We start from the raw sequence: 17,680 nt of genomic DNA on the forward strand, positions 1-17,680 counted from the left end.
CTCTCTCACTCTCTCACTCTCTCACTCTCTCTTTCTCTCCCTTACTGCAGATTTTAAAAAGTTCATGAAGTTGCATCTCTCCTTATAGAAGAACTCCAGCACCATCATAGATTTAATCTTTTGCTGTCATTGAACTTGGGAAGCAGTTAGATAAAAAATTTACACTTTTTTTCCCAAGTGGAATGAAAAAGGGACACTCATAATTAAACCACTACCACCTTTTAAAATTCATTTCTTTGTTAAAGAATTAAATTCTTTGTTAAAATTAAATTTATTCTTTAACATGTGTGCTACAGTCTTCCATGTTTTTATTTAACTCTGGAGTATGGAGCTCAACTGCTCTCTCCTTGCAGACCTGAGTTTTTTGTGTCAGTTCTGGAATGGGAGGCAGGTCACAGGGAACATTTATTTGGTGACAGTGTTTTTTGTTTTTTTGTTTTAAGAAATCTTTTTTGTTTATTGACATCAAATGATTTTAACATCCTGAAATTCTGTGCTTGAAGTTATAAAATAGTCGTTCAATGAATTTTTGTCTTCTGGATATTTAACATTGTTCTTTTGTCATTTATGAAGTAAATTAATTTGTATCAAACTTAAAGAAGAAATCTTCCAGGTAAGAAGTAGTTGAGAATAACACATTTAAAAAAAAAATCTCAAGTAGGCTACTATACTGTAATAAGTATTTGTTGAGAAGATAATCTTCATGTGAGAGAATATTTTGAAAATCACTAGGAAAGAATCATTTTAGAATGGAAACATGCATCATTTACCTTACTCTACATTGTGAAAGTGTTCCTAACATTCACGTTACATTGGACCTTAAATTTTTATGACAGTTTTTCTCTATGGGAAACTAATACACAGATGTTACACAAATAGAAGCATAGTACTGAACTAAAGAAAAGAATGTTTTTCGCTTTTTGTGATATTACCTAGTAAAATAGCTAACAATTTTATCCAAGAAAAAAACCTCAAAAACTCAATCAGCACTCACTGCCTAGTGATTTCTGCTTAGTACACTAGCTAGAAAAGAAATATTGTGATTTTTACCAAAAACAGGTAACCTGGGGAGAGAAATTACATCCGGATTAGACTAGGGAAAAGGCCACAAGGTCCCATTAGGCTTCTAGTCTATTCACTGATCTCTTTAAGGACACTTCTATCCTTTAGATTAAAGGACGGGTTCCAGAGGACACCAGCACATCTGGGCAAGGAGAGGGGGGGTTTTTTTGCTGAAAGCAGAGCCAGTAAAAAGAGTAGGAGCATGATGACCAGTTTTTATCTAAGGTACATCAGGATAACCAGAGGCTATTTCCTACTTTGCTGCTCCTTTTAACTAAATAAGTTGGGATTGCCCTAATGAATTTCCAAGGCTTTCAGAATTTGTCAGAATTTATAACCTAATGTAAGACACCTAACATTGAGAACTCACCATTCTGTGGGATGCTGACCTCCTTTTGTCAGTTATTTTCACATCAGATCTACCCAGGGACAGAAATACCACTCTGCTTTCTCCTGATAGCACCAAATTAAGGCGATACTGGGTGCAAAATAAATGCAGAATTAAGCCCATTTCTATAGCGTAGAAAAATGTCTTTTGTGGATATCTTTTCTATAAACACATGATTTTATCGTGTTATCTGTGTTTTATAACTGTTACTACACATGCATTTATATAGTTAAGTCATATCTCTATGACTTGTGTCTATGACTCACTTGGTGGTTTTACCTTAAGTGGAATGACTATTTCAGAAAACGTTGCTAGAAAGCAGATGTCCTGGAAAGCGAAGGCTTTCCTGACACCTTCAGTATGAAATGAAACAGAAAGGAGTGTTTGTTGAATATCTGTTGTATGACAGGCACTGCACTAACTGACATTTCATTTCTACGTATAGGGGCCCTTCCGGGGGTGTTCCTTTGGACGGGGGATGGGGGAAGGAAGGGAAGAGCTCAAATGATTGCACCTGCTGTGCTCCCACAGTCATCAGTCTGGTCATCCAGTACACCAGTCAAAAGGTGGAGATCTTGCTCATGTTTCTGGTACAACTTTCCCTCCAGCTTGCCTGCCTTGCCGCTCTAGAATATCTCTGTTCAGGCACCTCTTAATTACATATTTTATATTTGCTCTTCTGGAACTTCTTCCTTCAGCCTCCTTTGGTGTTTACATGCTTGTTATTATTCAGCTGTAAGTCATATTTTGTTTGTAGGTGTCATATTTATGCAATATGTTTTAGTCTTCCTTGTTTTTTTTAACGTACAGGCTTCAGATAATACAAGGAATGTAGTTTCATATGCAGAATTCAGTCTATAAAATTTAAATAGCAAACTATTTATAAAGGCCTTGGGAAGGCAATTAATCTCTTAAGTCCCCTAGTGAAGTAAGTTGTAAAATTGTAAAACTCACCCCCCAACCCTAAACCGTAGTTCAGCAGAATGTGGGTTTTGCAGTCAGTACTGGGTGAGTTTGTGGTCACTTCCGGTTCAAGAGACGTTAAGGCCTCTCCAGGTGGATCAGACCATTAGGTCAGCCATAGGATCTTTAGATGGGTGATACCTCTCATCAATTAGAATCATACAGTGTTCGTCTCGTTGTGTCTGGTTTATTTCATTTAGCATGATATTTTCAGGGTTTATCCACATTGTGGTGCGTATCAGAATTTCATTCCTTTCCAGTGCTGAACAGTGTTCCATTGTATGGACATACCACGTTTGGTTTATCCACTCATCTGTTATGGCCACTTGCATCATTTTCACCTTTTGGCTATTGTAAATGATTTTGCAATGAACATTCATATACAAGTGTTTGCTTGCGTCCTTGTTTTTATTTCTACCTAGGAGTGGAATTGCAGGATCGGGTAGTAATTCTATGTTTAACTTTTTGAGGAATCCAAAGGATTGGGTTTGAATTGGGTTAATTTAAAAGATCCATAGAGCAAGGTGCCATCTCATTGGGAAATCCCACTCATGGGGTTAGTGTTTTGTTAATAGACCTGTAAGTGATCCATTGGCCTCTAATTCATGCCATTTACTCTCGTAAATAAAGCACTTATTGAACTCCTGTTATGTCACAGGCCCTATTTTGGAATAGTTTAGAGACAGCTTAGTGCAGGACACTTACTTTACATTGCAAAAGTGCTATGACTAGGAGAGCACTCACATGAGGGAGCCTATTGGAAAGTGGAGTGGAGAAAGTCTTTCCCAGAAGACATGGCACCTGACTGAGTCTTCATGTAGGCGTAGGAACCTAGCTTGTTGAAGAAGGGATGAAAGAGAATTGTAGAGAGTATAATGGAGAAAGTAGTCAAAGCGTCAATCAGAAAGGACTCTGTAAGTCATATGAAAAATTTATGTTTCATTCTGAGGGTAATACAGAGATATTAAGTGATTTTTAATAAAGAAATGATGTAATAAAAATATGCTTTATAAGTCTAGGTTGTTATGCAAATCACAGTAATCCCTGTTGAGAGGCTGTATCATGGCAATGGGAATGGAGAAGATGGAATGGATTCAGAAAGTATTTAGGATGTAGAATCATTAGGACTGATTGGCTAATGTAGGTGACAAGGAAAAAAGAAGAATGCAGGATGACTTCTGGATCTCTTGAGTTGGAAAACCAGTTGAATAGTCCCATTTATTGAGATAGAAAATTCAAGAAAGAGAGAGCCTTAGTTTGGAAGGAGGTGAGACAAAGCAAGATGAAGGATGAGCCAGTTCTGTTCTGAACTTAAGATGCCTATAAAATAGAAAATATCCAAGTGGAGATATGTCTTAAGTGGAGCTTAGGAGAGAAATAGGAGTTCAGGTAGATATTTGGGTTGTCAGGAATGATAATTGAGGGCATGAGAAATGGAGAGAATACAAGATGAAAATGTCACTTTGGGCCAGGTACAGGACAGGAGCTTATAAAAGCGACAGAAGGAATGGCCAAGAGGAATGAGTGGACAACCAAAGAGTGGGGACTCATGGAAGCCTAGAGTGGAGGCTCAGAAAGCCAGATTTTTACACACACAAAAATAAATCAACTCATGTCCCTAGGCAGTGATATTCAAACTGTGTTCTGTTGAGATCCTTCATTAATGTTTGATTTTAAAATACATTTTAACTTAAAAAATTAAAACCAACAAAATCAAATACACTGTTCATGACATTTCAAACATTGAAATTTAGCAATCAGTACCAGGTTAACTGTTTTTGTGTAGATGCCAGAATGAGGCCACCTCTGGTAAATTGAAGAGCATGCTGGTATTTCAAGGTGAGCAATTAAAGAAGTGTTACTATTTCTTAGTGTGAATTAGGGCTTTCTCAATACCATGCAACTGAAACAAAATACAGAGATGGGGTCTAATAAGATAACTGCTGTGTTCTATAAACCTTCTCAAATGTTTAGGAAAGTGACATCATTTTTCTTATTGACTTGTTGATGAAATTTAATGTGACATACCATTCTTTCTGTTAATATATTGGACTTCCATGTAACTGTTATTTCTAAAAGGTTGCAGGGGTGGGGGGCTACAGACAAAAGGAAGTTGCCACTTTCCTAGAAGAACTTAGCTTATTATCTTTCTGTGGCTCACCCGCCTCTCCTCCAAGTCAAGTACTATTATTATACATGTGTCTTTTAAAATGTGTTACTTCAATACTGAATTCACCACCAGGACCAGGTGATTTTGTGTTTGCATTGCTATAGAAAGTTTAGAGAGTTGACATTTCTGTTATCTTAAATGGTCTCTACTCTTTATATTAATTCATAAATAGGTAACTGTATGCAAATTATCTCTTGTAGAAAAGATCTCAAACAACAACAACATACTCCTTGTATTTGGTATAAGACTGCTGTATGGTATTTGACTTTTATTTCTAGTTTAAGTTAAAATTAGCTTGGATTCCTTGAGTAGACATGACTTGCACTACTTGGGCAAATTAGAGCATGTTAGATATTCCAGGAAGAAAAGGAGCTACTGGTTTTCAAATTTGGCTCCAAATAATCTATAAAATTTACAAATCACTTGTGAATTGTCAAATAAACTCTAACTTTTAAACCACCTTTGTTCATATTTTTCTATTTAGCGATTAACCTTGGTCTCATTTAGCAGAGCCTTTATTTAGAGTACATTCTGTGCATTAAAATCCCATGTTATATATGATAGTGTAAAACATAGAACTTCACAGTCTGTTATGGGCACACGGCCATCTCACAACAGTTCACAACAATGTCGTGACCTAACTGTTACTGTTACCCCCATTTTATAGATTTTGTAGAGTCTGAGATTCAGCAAGATTAAGTGATCGGCCAGTGAGAGCCAGAATGAGGACTGGAACCCAGGTCCTCGCCTGCTAACCCTGTGCCCTTCCCCTGCTAGGAACTGCAGACCTTTGTAAGACAGGTACAGGTACCAAAGTTTACAAATTCACAGTGTTTAACAACCTATCAATGAGTAAAATCGTTCTCCATTTCACAGTAGTATTGTCTCTTAATACATAGACTATTTATCTCCTTTTTCAGGAAAAAAACCCTTTATTTTAATGATGCAAGTGGTTCGTATGTGATTTCTTTTTGCAGATGTTTTTAATAGTACAGATAAAGCAAAAGTCACTCTTGATCTCTCAGTTCCATTCCTAGAAATTTCTACTATAATCTATTTAATATATGTCCTTTCAGCATTTTTATATGCATTTATATACAACATATGTTGATAGATGTATCTAGTTTGGGGGGTATGTAAATTCTGTATGGTATGTCTTGTTCTACAATTTGCTGTTTTTTACTTAATTTCTTTGGAAGATCTGTCCAAGTCGGTACATGTAGACCTACGTCACCCTTTTTAACGCCTTCAGAGTATTCAATTTTATTGATAGATCACAGTGTATTTAAGCATCTGGATATTTTTTCTTTCCTTTTTTATTCTGTCCCCTTCTGCCTGACCTGGAGGATACTTTGTTATGAATTAGGCATATTCGGGATCGATTAATACCCAGTTACCAAATTTCCCACAGTGCCTCTTATATCCCCAATCAGAATAAACTCTGGAGGAATAAATTTTCCTGAAGAACTCCAAAAAATGTTTTAACTGATCTTGATGAAAATCTTTCTAAATTATACTACAAGCAACACCTAGCAACATGCTTTGGACATAGCAGTGATTCACTAAATGTGTTGAGCGGCTGCCCATGCTGCCTGCCTTAGAAAAGAGAGGATGCCCAGTGTGAATTCTAACCTTGCTTAGTGACTTGGTCCACCAGCTGTTGTGCAGTGCCACCGTCTGAGGATGACTGGGGACTACCAGTGGTACATAGGACAAACCTAAAGTGCTGTGCTCTGTAGCCTTGAATGTGGGGAGGAAGCAGATAGGATTAAAAAGGAAAGGAGAACTAGGGAGACGCTGGAGCTGTGGTATCTCCGAGCAATGCCTCCCTTCTAAGCCAGAGCCTTTGGTCGCCTTAGTGCCGGCTTTCCTTCTGGTAGCATTGCCTAGCAGTTGGCTGCTAATTCAAACATTTCGTGAGCGCCTCCAATGTCACAAGGGACTGTGCTGACACTGGGAATGCAAAGATCTAAGACAGTCCCTACTCTCAAGAAACAGTCTCGTGAAGAAGGCATATGTGTTAAATAGGTGCAGTCAGACATAGGGTTTTAAAAGGAGTCATAGCTTCCAGTGAGTACAGAGGGAGTTAGTTGTCATTGTGGAGGTGGCATTTGAGCTGAGGTGTGAAAGATGACTAGATGTCTACTTTGAAGAGTCAGGTGATGGTCAGAGAGCCGGGTGGGAAAGAACGCAACACAAGAACTTTTTTTTTTTTTTTTAAATTTAGCTGAGCCATCCTGCCACCTTTTGGCAGCTCAGTGGCAGCTCAGCTCGGGCCAGGCATCGAACACAAGAACATTTTAAACAAAGCAAATCACTGGCCCCAGTATCAAGAATGAATTCAGGACTATGTGAGGTAATGGACGTGTTAATTAACTTTATTATGGTAATTTTGTAATATATACGTGTATCAAATCAACACGTTGGATACCTTAAACTTACACAATGTTATATATCAATTATTGGGTCATCGGGAGAGTCATGACATGTTTTTCTATGCTTTTCAATGCAAAAATGCGTCATGACTTTCCCGACAACCCAACATATCTCAACAAAGCTGGGGAAAAGAATGGATTAAAGAAAGGTTCTGCAAGAGCAGATTCAGGATGACGTTTTTTAATTGTAGCAATCCAGGTAAGAGATGAAAAAAACAAAAAACTGGAAATGATGCAAAAACAGCTGAACTAAATATGAGAGATGTTCAAGAGGTATGTGATGGGATGATATTTTGAGTTTTTTGTTTTGTTTTTTTTTAAAGATTTTTATTGGGTAATTGGGGGGATAGGAACAGTGCTGGGGAATTGCGGGAAGGGGAACAGACAAGTTGCTGTCGTTTTGTTCTTCAATCTAGTTGTGGAGGACGTTGCTTCACTGGCCCAAGTTGGCACCATCATTGCACTCTTGCCTGGCGAGGCAGATCAGTCGCCGGCTTCTGGACGGCCACTCACTGCGGCTGCTGGCTGCTCACGCTGGCTGCTGGCTACACACGGTAGCCCATGGCAACCCACTGCAGCAGGGTCTGCAGCAGGGTCTGCAGCCTACACCATTGCTGGTGACTCATGGCAGCCCAGCTCCAGGTTGAGCTGTTCTTCAGCATCTCAGCTGTAGAGGGCAGTGTCACTGGCCCTCATATGTGGGATCCAAACCGGGGCCCTCTGGCGTCCCAAGCCAGCTCTTAACCACCGTGCCACTCTGCTGGCCCGATATTTTGAGATTTTTGACCTCTGCTCCTTTCCCTTCCCTCTACCCCCAATTCAGACAATGGCCGGAGCGTTCTATTCCCTTAAACTGCAGTAATGAGAGAGTTCTCTACTTTTGAATTTCTTCTCCCAAATCAGATTTTAAAAAACAAAAAAACTTTCATGTGACAAGGAAGAGGAATTGAAAGGAAACGAGATGAGAGAGTAGCAAGTATCACTAACAAGCGGCCCTGAGCCCTGCCCCCTCCCTCCAACACACCAGCCTTAGGTCAAGGACAAATAAGTGAATCCCCAGACAGGACTGAGGATCAAAAAGCAGAAGACACCCATGGCTCAGTTTCCGGGTACGTCACCGAGAATTCCCCTCGGCTGGGATGCTGCTTCAGCTGCTGAGAAGCAATGGTGACATGGTGTGTCTAAGCTAAGATAGTCCCCAACAAATTTCTTGGAACCCCAGGGTGGCCTAGGGAAGCATCTGCAAAGTTTCCCTGCCCCACCCTCTCCAGCAGGTGCAGAAGTAATTGACAAAGAAGCCAGAGTGTCAGGACGGGGTCAGCCACCTGTGTGGACCTGGGACCAAAGACCAGATAGACATCTCAGTGGATGTTGGTGCAGAAAGGTGCCGATGACCAGGTCCAGAGGGAACTCAGCTGTGCAAGCAAATGCCAGCATGGATGGAGGTGGATCAAGAACCAGAAGCCACCACTCCCCCACCCCACCCCCCAAGTGCTTGTACACTACACAGAACTTAGTTGGAACCCCAGGAAGGAGGTGGCAGAAGGGAAACCCTAATTGCCTGAGGTTTTCTTGAATTGACAAAAATAATGTTTCTGTTGCCAGGCAGAATATCTTTTAGAACAAAACTGAGATAAACAAAATGATATTCTTTGCACACCCTAGTCGTGGCCTGAGAACATGGATCACCACCAATAGACTTTGTTGGGCTTGGTAGCTGAAGGACTTCTAGGTTTCCAGATTTGAGTCAAGGAAACATAAATTTGGTTTGTTGAGTTTGGGGTTCTTCTCCAGAAGTCTTATGGGTCTGAAGATTGGGAGAGAAGTGTAGGCCGGAGAAATGAATTTGGAAGTTACCAGAAAACAGGCTGTTAATGAAGCCATGAGCAGATGAAAGCAAATAGAGGGTGAAGCGGACAGGACCAGAGCCCCAGAAAGCCCTGACACATAAAGGGGTGTGCAGAGAAAATGGAGTTAGAAAAGAGCCTTGAAGAAAGGTCCAAAGTGACCCAGAGAAGAACTAGCAGGTGATACCAGATCATCAAACTGATAACTCATTTAATTTTATAGTAAATCAGTAAGATCCAGACCAAGCATAATTCAGGGTTAGAAACTTGAATTCTTTGTGACATCTCTTACTGACCAGGAAATTGTCTGCTTCCTATCCAAACTTGAGGCTATGTCTGGTTGCCCGTGGATGCTGGGATTCTGGCTGGCAGGGCCTAATTTATGCCAACATGGGACAGCCTTACTTACTCCATAGTGTTCCTGTGAGGTACATCACAGTTCATGTACACAGAGTGTGTGGTCTTCTGCATGTTATGTTAATTGCTATCAGGATTTTTTTTCCCCCACTGTATTACCCAATTCCTCTTTTAAGAAAATATCAGTAATTATTTTTAGAGATTAAGTCTAAACAAATTTGTTCTTTTGGGCTTCTGCTTCTCATCTCTAAGCAATGAGAACTACATAAATCCATCATGCTCTCAACACCCTGGCTGCTAGGAAGCTAAGTCCAGGGTTGGGCTTAATAGCTCTGATGTTCCTCAGATAGGAATTCTTATAATTCTAGGTTTTTGGGTTTTTGTTTTTTTTTCATTCTCTTGGCCCTTATTTATTTGTTCCTGCTCCTATTTTCTTGATCAGTAGTTTGGTCTTGTTATACTGCTCAGATGGCCCTTATATAATTACTTTAAATATGTTTTGAGTTCAGCAAGAAATAGAATAGCTAATTAAAAAATTAGGGATATGTCATCATAATTTTGCAGCTTTTTTAACTGTATCTCAAAGGCTGACCATTGGTCTATATGGTAGCAACTGCTGTCTTCATTTATTAGTTGCAAAGTTCATTCCAGTGAATAATTCAGAGAAGTTTTTTTTCCCAATAGTCAAATCTATATATCAACAAAAAAGCAAAAACTAAACATTTGATTGCTTGGTGATGTCGGTATTTAAGAAACAAGGTAATCCCAGGGCAGCAATAACAGAAGGTGTCCCTCTTTAGTCTGTTATCTCTGCTTATCGATCAAGGCCATGTTGGTCAAAGTGTGGTCACTTATCTTTTAAGTCATTAGTGTCAATTTTTCCTTCTCCAAATCTCATGGCAGTGCTGATAACAAGCTTCTTGCTTTGACTGTGGAAGTATCATGAGCAAGAATTCAACAAAAATAAATAACATATGTTCCCCTGTACTGGACTTGGCTCATCACTTTGGGCCTGCTTTGTCACATCTTTTGGACTATCAGATCTTTTTTAGGTGCCAGGATCTACTTTTCCCACCACCAGCCGGGAAGATACAAGGCTTTCCTCCCAGGTAAAGACTGAACTATTGATAGACACTTTGTCAAGACCAAGTGCTTTCCCCAGAGCCCTGCCAAAGACCGCACCCTGGGCAGGATGCAGCCTCCCTCAGAGTGAAGGACACTCCAGGGGACCCTCCTTGTCCTCAACTGGCTAATAAATTAACCATTAAGTCACATGTGCCAGGTTAGAACAAAGTTACCAGTTCCCATTGCTTTAATCCTCCCAAATTACATGGCCCTGAGCTGCCTGAACTGAAAGTTGGATTAAATTCTCTTGAGTAATGCTCATCGCAGGTCCTCAGCCCCTTCCTGCTAAATATTAGCTAAATATTAGCTTGGGTCTCAGCAAAGAGAAAAGGTCCAAACTCTCCTTTTGGCTAATGATTTGTTTATTAAACATAGATGTCTCAAACCTGTAATTCTAGTTTTAATTGCTTTTATTCTGTTTGAAAGAGCAGTAGCTACCAGAGGGGAGAGAGCAAACTTTTATTAACTATATAGCATGTGTTGGGCACCCTACATGCTCTGTTATTTGGTCCTTACGACAGTTCTGGGAAGGTGATTAGTGGCTGTACTTCTCAGATAAGCACCGGAGACTCGAGGAAACGAGTGGTCACCCAATGCCATATAACTGGCAAAGGATGGAGTCCAGTTTGAACTCATATAGCTCCTGTTTTTCTCTATGAGGCACATTTTTCTTTGCCAATCTCAGCAATGACAGAGAAACAGAAAGAAAATGAAAAAAATGTAGTTGGTTTGTCACTTAAGCTGTAACGACACTGGAGCCAGGTGGCTGGTGCTGGATGGTCTCTAGGGCAGGATCCTTGGGAAGATCCCTGAATTGCTGACCATGATTCATTCAGTCCTTTCTGTTGCCTGGATTATTTGATCCCAAGACTGTGCTATAACTTTTTGGGTGAAAAAACAGAGCTAAGCGTCTATGCAGCACTCACACTTCCTATCTAATGCCTTGATTCCAGAGATGCCTGCTTCACACCTAAAGGGGGGTGCTACATGCAAGGAGTTTGCTTGCAATGACTGACCTATGCTTTAAATACAATTTCCTACTTGTGCTGGGTTAGGCTACTTCACGTGGACTCGGAGGGACCTCAGGGACAGGTTCTGGGGAGCTAAAAGTACTGGCAGTAATGCTGATAGCACTTAGTACTCCTACGGAGTACTCCATTCTCCCCATAACTCTGGAAAGAGACCCAGGGTCGTTGGAGTCAGGATTAAATAAAGAGTCAGTGGTGATAAAGGGGATGACACGCCCCCATTCCTCCACCTAGACAAGCTTCTTAGCCCTTCCCGCCCCCTCCCCACAATACACACACACACACACACACACACACACACACACACACACATTCTCCAGTAAAGAACTATCTCCCTTCCATTTTGCTGTTGTTGGGATCCCAGGTTTCAAAATGAAGACTTTGGTTTCACCTTGTTTGAATACCGAGACTGGGACCTGGCGGTGTGTCTTTAGAGCCAGAATACTTATGTGTTCCTTAAGAATAGGCAGCACGGAGCAGCATGAAAACCACAGAAATGCTTTTGAGATTCAATTTAATCTTTAGGCTATAAAACCAACTGTAATGATGAGGGGGGCTTTTGATTTCTCTGCAGAGCCTGGGCTTCCTTTGAGAAAACTCACAAATTTGCAAATGTGATAAAGATAACACTTTTCAGTAAACTGCTATTTCTTCCTCTTTACTATTTGGTTTAAATAATTTTTGAGCTTCATTCCAATTCTTTTCACTGTGTGTGTCAAGAGAAAGTCATACAGAGAAAGGTTTGACCATTATATTCTTTTCTATCACAAATTCTCTTCTCAAAATTGTTATCTGAGAGAAATGAAAGTAATTGTATGTTGTTGGGTTATGGTTAAATGCTTTCAAGTGACATGTTTTTTTCCTTTAAATAATGCATTTTCTGATCTACCTGACTGCAATACTTAAAACGTCATGCACCCAGTGCCATCTAATCTAAAATAGGATTTGCTGTTATTGCTAAAGATTTTACAAATACCCCTTTAATAATCGTGCTTAATATTGATAATAGAAAACAAACATGGATTTGTTTTTTTAATTAGAATTTTGTTAGGCTTATGTTTTGGATTAAGGAAGAGGTGTCGTCAATTAATGATTTTATTCTATTTTTATTGCAAACAAGAATGAAAACAGGAACAAATATTTGCATACTGAATCCCCTTCAGTGGGCAGTGCTGGCCTTGGTGGAAGTGGAGGTCTCTGCACATGTCTGTTAAGTCCCAGGGACTTCTGGGGCTTTATCAGAAGCTCATGTTAAAAACTAATTTTTTCTCATCAGATTCTAGATAGAGAAGACATGTTATCCAATGTAAATGGTGACTAGATCCTTTCTGTGACAGGCAGCAAGTATGACAGTGTGAACCAGACCCCAGAGCTGTGCGGCAATTCTTGGCATTTCCTTCCATGAAGAACTCTACCCACTTGGGTTTGCCTTGCAGTGCTCTTCACACACGTGTGACCTGCCAAAATCTTTTAGCATGTCCTGTAACTCTGTTTGTGGCAGGTCCCCTCACCTCCCCAGGCCCCAATTTCCTCTTCTGCAAATGACGGAAATGGTCTATAACTTGTTCCAACCCCCTCTTCCATCTCTAGAATATCCAATACATTAAAATGGACAGGGTGAAGATCAGTGCCTCTAAAGACAGTAAGGTTTCTCTCGTCTGAGGGCAAAGATGTGCCTGGCAATCATTTACTGTTCTCTCGACACTGTGAACTTTCTTTCAACAGACACCTACCATGTGATCCAGACATTCTACTCCTAGCTATTTACTCAAAAGGAATACAAACATATCCTCACCAAGACCTGCACATAAATCTATTCACAATAGCTGCAAACGAAATACCCCACATGCCCATTAACAGATGAATGAATAAACAAAATGTAGCACATCCATACAATGGATTACTATTTAGCCATGAAAAGGAACTACTGATACCTGCAGCAATGTGAACTTCATTATGCTGAATGAAAGAAGCCAGACACAAGAGTACATGCTGTATGCTTCCATTTACGTAAAATTCTAGAGAATGCAAACAATCCATTATAGTGACAGAAGTCAGTGGTTGCCTGTGGGCTGCAAAAGGGTATGAGGGAGCTTTTGGAGGTGATGAAAATGTGCTGCATCTTGATGGTGATGGTCATTTCTCAGATGTGTGCAACTGTCAACGCTCATCAAATTGTGCACTTTACATGGGTGCAACTTATTTCTCAATGTTACTAGGGACATTTTTTTGGTAAGCTCTTGACTGTAAAATTTGAGGCTTGAAGAAAATACATAATGGGCAGCAAATAAGTTTTGTGAGGCCATGATAGCAAAAAAGAGTTGGCGAACCAAAGAGAATAATCTTAAACATTCTGGAAAGGCCTTTAGTTTGTGGGCAGCATACAGGAATTTGTAGGAAAAGAATTTTATTTTCTGGTTTCTGGTCACCCCTAGAACAAAGAACTAACCCTGGGCACCCGGCGCAGATGGAGCTTGACTCGCTCTTTCTCCAGCCCTCTGTGGATTCCCGAGAGCTTGCTGGTTCAGCAAACATGGGCAGGAGCAGGTGGGCCGGAAGCCGCCTGTCTTTTTAGTGGGTCGGGTTCCTTAATCCTGACTTCTCCCTTCGCTCTGGCTGAGGTGGAAAGTGTCTACTCAGTGGTGGATTCCAGTCCACATTTTGAATGTTGTATTCACAAGTTAGAAAGCTGTAGGGCACATTCTTCCTTTACAGGCCACCTGGAGCAACCTATTTTCCTTGGCGCTACTTACAGAACCACAGGATGTGAGAGTTGGAAGGAACCTCAGAGATTCTCCTGTCCAACTTCTCAAAGGAGGCACCTGAGGCCCAGAGAAGGTAAGTGACTGGCCTAAGCTCACACAGCCAGGGGCAGAACTAAAAATCATTGTCCTCTAGGAGTCTCTGCACTTCATTACATTCGCTCATAACTCGCTGGAAAAGTACAGCCTACGATCTCTAGCTGCCGAAAGCCAGATCCTGAATCCAAACTCAGCTTGCTGCATTTTTTTTTTTTAAGTCAAAGCTGTAAAATGGTTGGATTCTAGCTGAGAGAAAGGCAGCAAATTCTCAGTTCTGACCTACTGTGAGGAAATGTAAGAACCAAATCTCAGCATGGGAATGAATGAGAGGCATTTATGATTATTGTAGAACTTGGCAGCAATTACAAAAGCCTGCTCCATGGTGAAAAAGACCATGTTCAATTTCCATTCTTATTTGCATCTGTGAAAATAGAATAAAATTATTTCCTGGGTAGGCACAGTCTCTGTGACTAGGAAATGCTTCTTGGTCATTACTATTCCTGTCACTCTTCATATATTTCCCCTTGATGGCTATTGAAGTAACAGATATTTTATACAGAGAGAACATTCATCGCCACAGATTCTTCACTGAAGTTGAATCAGATTTTTCCAGTGCAGCAGCCACTGCCAGGGAGTAAATTAGGTTTTTCTGAAGCTGCACGAACAGTCCAACACGGCTCTTGGACATGGGCATGTCCAGGTCCCAGCAGCACCCCCCAGCTCTTCTCACATCTGGCCCTGGGAGCAGGAGCCAGTTCCCCGGGGCTCGTGATGTTCTGTCCTCCTGGTGTCTGGACAGTGCCCACGAGGCTGGCACTGGTGCTGTTTTGGGGAGATAAAGACGACACTTGTGTAATTTAGCAGTGGACTTGGCCCTTTGGATCACCTGCTGAGTGCTGGTTAACACGTTTTGCTTTTGTGCAGATGCCCCGGAATATCAGTTGCAGAGTTTGGCAGAATGACTAAGATGGTAACTTTAGGAAGATGACTTCAGGTTGTTAGAATCACCCTGAACTGAAGCAGCAGCAGCATTCCTCATGAGGGGACCCCCAGATTAGCGAGTGACGGCACTTCTGGAGGTGTGCACACTGGTGAAGCCCCACCCGTCCCAGTAGTGTTGTTTCTGTGCCACTTTGTCTCGTCCCGATGGCCATGCTGTGCTGCGGAAGCAGCAAACACTGTTCGTGTTTCAGACACAGCAGCCCAGTGCGTGGGGCTAACACTAGTGTCCAGCACTTTCTGCTGTGGAGCCCTGCGGGGGCGGACATTTCTTCTTCTTTGCCGCCTGTTTCCACGCCCTCGGACTACAGGTGCCTGTGTGTCCACAGGGACATGCTGTTGGTGTGTAGTGTATCCTGGTGAATGACTAAATTACTTGAGCAAGTGGATAATAAAAGTACTGACCATAAATGGGGACTAATCAAATCAGTGTACTAGTGATACAAGAAATCACAGTGTACTGTGGGAGAACTGAAACTTTTTCTAAAAAAATCCATTAATGACCAGCATAGATCTTGGAAAGTTTTGTGTGCATTACATAACCATGAAGAATCGAGGCGGACACTTGAAAACATCACATACCTCTGCTAATCCCTTGAATTTAAATCATTGAGGTTAAAAGTGTTTGGGGAGCCTGAATTGGATAATTTTCTTATTAATTATAAATGTAGTCTTTTGTTTACCTAAGAAACAGGAATACAATTGTTATTGCAAGTCACTTTTATTTTTTATCTATTTTTTTATCAGCATTAAGAATGCTGTAATATCTCTTACCCTTCTTAGAACTATCCGTTCTCTTTTCACTGAAAAATTTCTGCAAGAATTGTGCATTCACAAATCATCTCTACTTCCTAACTTTCCATTTGCTCTTCAGGCTTGTCCACCCTGGCTTCTATCCCCCATGCTCTGCCAAAAGTGCTCTCCAAGGTACCCAGTAACCTGCATGCCACCTACTCCAGAGAGTGTTTCTGAGTTCTCATCTTAACTCCTCACAATATCTGAGAATCCCTCGATTGCACATGAAAGAAAACCCAACTCCATTTGTGGCAAAGCAAACAGTAAGTTTCTTGCATTGTTGAATAACTTTCTCCACTTTTTTCTTCCTGGCATTAATCAGATATTGGATTAGCCAAATTAATCCTCTATCTTTTCTGTTGTTCATCTCCTTAGTTTATTCAGTTCTAAGAGTTTCTTCCCGCTATCTTTTAAACTTTGTACTGAGTTTGTAATGTCAGCTATCGGTTTTCGTTTTCAAAGTGTTGTTACTTGTTCTCAGAATACTTTTTATTGCAACACATTCTTGTTTCATGGGTGCAGTTCACTTTTTCTGATAAAAATATTTTTTTTCTCTTAGTCTTTGAATTGTCTGAGTTACTTCTTCAGTTTGTTGTAACCTTGACCCATGGTATGGAGACTTTCAGAAAATGTTTGTGATTCTAAGCAGTCTTCATATTCTACAGTCAGACGCTGGGAGCCTTGGGGGCAGGGAGGGTCGAGCTGGCTGACTGGTGGCTTTGGGGGTAGGTTGATTGGGTGGGAGGCCAGCTTTGTCATTTGGCAAATCACCATCCCCTGCCCCCCCACAAAAATATCAACACATGATGGTCTTTTCTCTGGGGCCATTTAGTTTCTCCAGAGGGATCTTCCAGGCTCCTATGGGGGTATGGCAGCCTAGCTAAGGGCCTCCTGCTTCTGAAGGAGTGTAACTTAATCCTCTGGTGTTCTGCATTACCTCTGCACTCCTTTTGTACCTGCTATTTGAGTCTAGATCTTGTCTGGTTCATTTTATCCAGATAATGAACCTCTAGTGTCTTGCAGTAGGCAAGGAGGGCCTGGAGGTGAGAGGTCTATTGCTCCTGTTTGAGACTCTCCACCTCTCTCCTTTCCACCCTTACACCTCATCCCCACCTTTCAAAGAACACAGTGCCTCCAAGTGCTTGACCTGTTTCTCAGTACCTACTGCGGACTTTCAGGTCAGCTCCCTCCACTCAGTTAGGTCATTTGCCTCCCATGCACCTTTCAAACACTTGTCCATAATTTTCTCCTGTTTTTTTATTCACTTGCCACCATGTTAGGTAGGGCTTGAGGGAGGAGTATCAATAAAAACGTATTTCAAGCCACAGTATGTAACTAAAAGTTCATTGACTTCTATATTTTTCGATTCTTTAGGATCAAATGCTTTCCAGTCAGCAAATAGAAATCCTGCATTTTTCAGTTGCACCGCTTTCTACAAAGGGCCAATGTAAAGGTAAGCTTTTGTTTTTTGTTGTTGTTAATTTAAAGTGTTGCCTATTGCAGAATATTTATATTGTGGCATGTGAATGAAATTGTGTTCTATTAAAGACAGAAATGTATGATTATTGCTGCCTTTTCAGATCATCTCAGAGTATCTCTTCCATTCTCAGGTGTTATTGTTTCTAAATTACTCAAACTTTTGGGGTTTTTTTGTGAAGAATTTTGGTATATCTTCAGGAGAAGAATAGCTGACATTTATTTATGCATTTA

At 40.8% G+C, this 17,680-nt stretch overlaps 1 long non-coding RNA gene across 1 annotated transcript in view; it reads left to right on the forward strand.

Annotated features, from left to right (window-relative positions):
* The first annotated feature begins 6 nt into the window (after nt 1–6).
* Nucleotides 7–17,680, forward strand: part of LOC109381911 (uncharacterized) — a 32,087-nt gene continuing 14,413 nt past the window's right edge. Inside the window, exons 1-5 of the long non-coding RNA XR_002123838.1 lie at nt 7–2,016; nt 14,091–14,213; nt 15,101–15,255; nt 16,050–16,233; nt 17,345–17,423. This is a non-coding gene — a long non-coding RNA (uncharacterized LOC109381911). The remainder of the gene's footprint in view (nt 2,017–14,090; nt 14,214–15,100; nt 15,256–16,049; nt 16,234–17,344; nt 17,424–17,680) is intronic.

This window comes from Hipposideros armiger, unplaced genomic scaffold, assembly GCF_001890085.2.
Source record: "Hipposideros armiger isolate ML-2016 unplaced genomic scaffold, ASM189008v1 scaffold_55, whole genome shotgun sequence".
In the NCBI taxonomy this organism is placed as follows: domain Eukaryota; kingdom Metazoa; phylum Chordata; class Mammalia; order Chiroptera; family Hipposideridae; genus Hipposideros; species Hipposideros armiger.